Source organism: Taeniopygia guttata, chromosome 3, assembly GCF_048771995.1.
Source record: "Taeniopygia guttata chromosome 3, bTaeGut7.mat, whole genome shotgun sequence".
Classification (NCBI taxonomy): domain Eukaryota; kingdom Metazoa; phylum Chordata; class Aves; order Passeriformes; family Estrildidae; genus Taeniopygia; species Taeniopygia guttata.
In genome coordinates this window covers 11,944,746-11,950,813 of record NC_133027.1, presented here as the reverse complement: position 1 = coordinate 11,950,813, position 6,068 = coordinate 11,944,746, and positions in this window count along the sequence as shown.

The following is a 6,068-nucleotide window of genomic DNA, read 5'->3' as shown; positions in this document are numbered from 1 at the left end:
CAGCACAGTTTTATGCAAAAATACATCTGCATGTTTAAATACAATTAGGTATTCTTATTTTACCTTTCCTAGAGTCACTTTTGCTGACTTCTTTTCAGTTCGCAGAACATTTTGTCTTTTGTAAACACTCTTATGTTCCACAAAAGATGCCAGTTCTAAGAGAAAAAGAACTGCAAAGGAAGTTGGTGAAACAGTATTATCTATTATGCACTGTGTCAGGTTTGACTGCAAAATAATTAGTCTTTCTGGTTTTTGTTTGTTTGGGATTTTTAAAATATTTTAAGTGTTGTAAGACTTACTAGCTGTTGAAATATGATGCAAGGATCACTGGTAAGTCAATTCTTCAAGATCAAGTTAATGAAAGAGCACAATATTTATTTCTCTTTTCAGTTCCTTGATTATTAAAAAAAAAACCCAAAAAACAAAAACAAAAACAAAGAAACCACAAAAAAAAACCAAAACAAAACAAAAAAAACAACAACAACAAAAAAAAAACCCAAACAACCCAGAAAAAAAGGAATTCCAGTATGTAGGCGTTTAAGCATTACAGTAAATTTGTAACCAGACAGCTGTTCACTGCTGTGATCATTAATGATCCCATGAAATAAGTTATGCATTTATACACATTTCGAGAAGTAAGACTGATGTCAAATTATATTGAGAGATATTTGTTTGATAAATTAACTGCAGTGAAAATGGGCATTTCTTGCTTTACTGCACACTACTGGATACACTTCTACATTGATAGTTCCTCAGACCTTTGGCTGCTGATCCGGGTGATTGCCTCTGCCCGCTTTCTGTAACCTCTCCTATCATTCACTGACACATCATTTCTTACTTTTCTGTCTTTTCCACTTCCACTTCCCTTACTTCAGTTTTATTTCTTTTTGAGACATGAAAGAAAAAGCTTTTTGATCAGTTCTGTCTTTGTAAAACAATCTCTCTCAGGTCCTCACTTGCCATGGTCCAGAACTTGGGCTTTGTCTCTACAAATCCATTTCCCACATCACTGTTGAACTGAACTGAACTGCAGCCCTTCAATGCCCTCAAGGCATCCATAGAGTTCAGCAATGAATCCAGAATGAAGGCTGGGAAGAGCATGATTCCAACAGGGTCAGATATGCCCCAGTTCTTCCCACAGCTTTCTCCACTACTCCTCACTCCTAAATTGAGAAACTCTAGTTTCCAGTGTGAGTAAATGACAGAACAGAGGAGGGAGAGTGGAATGATCCTGTGCTAACAGATCTTTCTGGGTCTACAACATGTTATAAAGGCAGCATGAAAAGTGCAGGGATCCCATGTCTTGTGAGCTTAGGAGTAGACTGAAGGCAGAAGGATTTCATACCTGTGATTCATGTGCTTGTGTCTTTGCTGAAATGGGAACTGATGTGCTCCTTAGGGAGATAAATTTATCCAGAATGTAATTTCCTATTAGAATACTTCGGTATTCTGAAATATTTTGATGAAAATAAAACCTATGTTGCAGAAATTTCTGGAGGACAGAACATGTTTAACTATCACAGTCATCAGCAGAAAAAGGTTTTGAGGTTACTTAATAGTCACAGTCTACAAAAAGACCATTTATATTTACATGTATCCCCACTTCTTTTGACCAAAGTAGTATTTTGGTAAAAGAGATATAGCTTCAAATAACATACATTGACAAAAAAATAGTGGGAATATTCAATATTTTTGTTTACGTGTCTATACAAGAAATGAGGAAGTGAACTTCTAATTTTCTGTATCCAAAATGTGGATCCTTATGTAAGATCCAGGAGTAGGAACCTGCTTGAGTAGGAGAGCAGTTTAGGATCTTTTTGGAAAAAGGGGCAAACCTGTTCTCATTTCTATTAATCATCATCATCATCACAAAAAAGTACACTTTTCAGAACAGTTTTACAAGGTGGTTGAGCATTTATGAAGATGAAAAATGAGTAGGAAGCTTCTCAAAAGAGGCACTGATATTCTACCTTAAAATTAATATTCTCTCTAAAGTATTTTTAATTCTAGATAAAATATCTCAATTTTGCAGATCACTCTTGGGAGCAGGAGGAGAAAAATCAAAAAAATCAGCCTCACCAAAAAAAAAAAAAAATTTCTTTTGAATATATTGTTTTAAGAACTTTCAAACAGCTCTACTTCCTAAGAATTCCAAAGTAAAGGCTGCACAAGACTTATATTTTTAGATGGAGCTTGGAATCATAGATCTGTGATGAGAAGTGGATTTAAACAAAGAAGATAATACAGTGATAGACACAAAATACATTCAGACACAAGATTTTGATGAGAATTTAACTTAGCAATTTTGTAGCTGAACCATTGCTCTGTTAGCACCAGATGCAGTTTGCTGTATACAATGATGTTTTAAATAACATAAATTTGAATTCATATTATATGTCTGTTACTTCAAATCTTTTTACAGTGTAGGTCAGTAAACAAAGATGGTCTTTATCTGAAGCCAACTGAAACATGGGATAATCTCTCCTTTGACACCACCAGGCATTGCTTTTGATCATAGTGTGCCTCAAAATCTTCAGTCTGAATACCTAAGCAGTGGCAGCAATTAGAATAGCGAACTTTCCTGTCTATCTTACAGCATAATCAAAAATATGCATTTTGTAAGCTGCATTATAGAAAATAAATTATGTTTTTAATTTCATTTCCCTAATTAAAAAAAAAAAGAAAAAAAAAGAAAAAAAGGTAGGTTTACAAAGGAAATTACTTCTTTTTAGCCCTTATGTTACCTGGGCATGGTTTATATAGGCTAGGCACAGATTTAGATCTGAGCATACCTACATCTTAGTAGCTTGGTATACATGTGCAAACTCACATTCACATTATGTGAGTGCCTGGTGGCCAAGCCAGCTCCACCCTGGTCCCATGTCCCAGCCTGCTCTTTGTTGTCCCCAGGGAGGTTTCTGATATCCTGGGCTGACCTGGCTGTGGTGGCTGGGTGGTCCTGGCTGCCAAGCCCTGCTGTGCCTTCCCAGACAGCCCCTGCAACTTCTGGTTCCCCAGCCCCTCGAGATTTTGATTGTAATACTGACACAAGAATCCATGGATTGGGATCTGACCTGAGCTGCAGAGTTCAGGTGATTAGAAATTATAAGTTAAATTGTATTATAAATTCCTTACCATGCTAGTTACAGATTATACTATGTTGACTCTGCTTGTAGAAATCCTGTGCCATTCTAATAAGAAATTCTCTTCTATATCAATTATAACATCCTGTTAAGAAAACAAAGTTTTAATTGTACCTATCGTTTAGTGCCATACTCACTCGGCCAATATCCCCAAGAGAACCCATCTGTGTTGGGTAACAGTGTCACTCAGATTACACTGATATGTCTATTAACTGAGAACCTCAGGGAGCAACAGGGAACTTTTAGGCAAGTGTGTGAAAAGGACTAGATGTAGTATTTAGGAAATTGAAAGAGATGGTATTCTGGGCAGTTGGACTCTGCATGCTGAGAAAGTTCTGCATTGCACACCCTGGCTACCTTGCTCAAAGGAATATTACTATATTAAAACTTCCTGCATGCAAATTAACTCACCAACTTGTTTTGTTGGTGGGTTCTGAAAGAGTTAATTGAAAATGCTATGGCTGAATGTTATCCAGAGGGAAGCTTTTCTCTTTTTTTGGTCAGTTGATTTTAGTCATTTGGCAGCTTTTTATGCAGTGACTTAAGCTGTTTTCTACTGCAAAACCTTTTATAGGTAAATTTGGAGAGGTTTACAGTGCTTTTCTTTTTCTATTGTTCAACATCTAATTTGAGGTAGACTTGACTTTCAGAGATCACATGAACTTAAGTGTCCTGCTGATTTGGTGAAAACTCCGAAAAGTCCGGCATCTCTGGAAATCAGGTGTCTCCTGCTCTGCTTTCAGAGATCTCTGATTTAGGGTATATAAATGTTGGACATTAGGTGCAGCTAGTAGTGCCTCTTTGGTCTGCGGCCAGCTCAGGTGTTCGGCACGGCTGACAACAACAGCCACTCCCTATGACCACTGCAGGAGAGGGACGTGACCGGCAGGCTGAGATGCACCAGACCAGTAAAGGACCTTAGGCGACCTTGACAAAGACGAGGGAGTCGTCCTTTTGGGGGTATCACAGCTCCAAGTTTATTGGTCCACAAGACTAACCTCAACTTGAATCGGGTACGCCCCAAAAGGCAACTGAGAACAGCTTGCATGGGTATATAACAGGGGGTGGCAACACAGGGAGGGAACAATAGTGAACCAATAGGGAACCACCTGGGAGTGGTGAAGGGAATGACAATCAGGAGGGGTGTCCAGTGAGGTGAGAAGGAGGGAGGGGTCCCCGGGGATCAGCCCATCACCCGAGGCCTTAGCTGGAAGGTTCTGGAAAGGAGGGAGAGGCCTCAGGGTGACAGACAAGCCCCAGGGTGGGGTCAGGGAAATGACTCAGCATAAAGTTACATCACATGGGAGGGGAAAGGGAAGACTGACAGGCGGAGGGGGAGGAGGAGAAGGAGGGATGGACCATTTAACATAAAGAGGGGAAGAGGGAACAACCATAACATGGGGGGAACTTAAAACACGACCCAACAACTCCCCCTTCTTTATTTTAAACAAAACGAAAAACTGAAGAAAGAGTCCTTTAAAGTATTTTTTAAATGAACTAAATTCGGGTCGCGGTAGGAATTCCGAGTCCGGATAGGTGTCAGCGAACCACGGCTGGCAGGTGGGAGCCATCTCCATCCAGGGTCCTTCTTCGGGTTCTGGAACTAGCTGGTCTTCTTCATCCCCATCAGACTCCTGGGCAGAGAAGAGGGCAGCTGGGTTCGCGGTGTGGATGGTTAACACCTTTGTGATGAGGCCAGACACTACCCGTCTCAGAATCCCAAAAATAATGAGGGCTAAAATAAGAAAAAATAGAATTAACAAACCAGAACGAATAATAGAGGTGGCCCAGCCCGAGATGCCCCAATTCCCCACTAAGTCACTCAACCAATCCCCAGTCTCCTTCTTGATGTCTTTTATCCCATCCTGCATCTTGTTGATTGCCTTTCGGACATCCCCAGCCTTGGATGTTAAATTCATGCAGCACAAGCCCACAAACTCCTCACAAGAATGATCATGTAGTGGTCGGAGGAAATCGTTGGCCGCCTGATTTTGGAGGGTTGCCTGCCTTGTTATCTCCTCATCTAATAGGAGTCCAGCAAGCGCAGTTGACGTAACATTGGCTTGTTTTACCACCCAGCACTCCAGGCCTGCCAATTCTCTGAAGGCATGAGCAATGGCCACCCATGGTAAAAATGCAATGGTGGCCACGCCTTTTGGGTTTGACCAATGAATAATTTCAGAGTTGCAATTTTCGTCCAGATTAGTGAGTTCTGTGTCTCTCTTTGGTCGGGCCAATCGGGAAGTCTCATTAAGTGTTTGCCAATGCGCAGTTTGGGTCTGGTTGGGGGTAAACAAGCTCAACTGTCTGAAAGTACAAGGGCCTCCAATAAGATGAGGGGGGATGCCAGTCCAGGCCCGGGTGCCGCAAATCAAGAAGGTACCTTTAGGAAGGGCATGGGGTCGGTTGTCGGGGGTGGAAAGCATAGGGATCTTGATCACACGTTGGCACCATTCTTTTGCGGTATACGCCTGATTAAACTGTTTGATCTCAATATCTGGCCGGGCCTGGGGGTCAGGGGTGACATCAAAGTGGATAGAGGTATACGCGGGGGAGGATCTGAGTTAATCTAGCTCTTGGGGGTTGTCTTTCATTGGGGGGAGCAGTTTGACCCAACTCCTCCACGCATCTAGCTGTCGGACAGTGAAGGAGCGGGTTTTCCTGCTGGGAGAGGCTGTAGGGTTTGGGAAGGTGAAGGGAAACTCATTAAGTTTATATGGGATCCTCACAAGGCAGGATAGGAAAGGGTCAGCAGTGGAGGAGGTGGACAGGCAGATATTATCCTGTCCAAGGGCTTATGCCAACGTCTTCCAGACATTATTAGTCAGCTGGGGAACAATCCATGCAGAGCTGGGGATGGTGAGGCAGAGCAGGAAGACCAGGTGTTTGAGGTCCATGATGTTTTTAGGATGGTCTCGGGCTGAG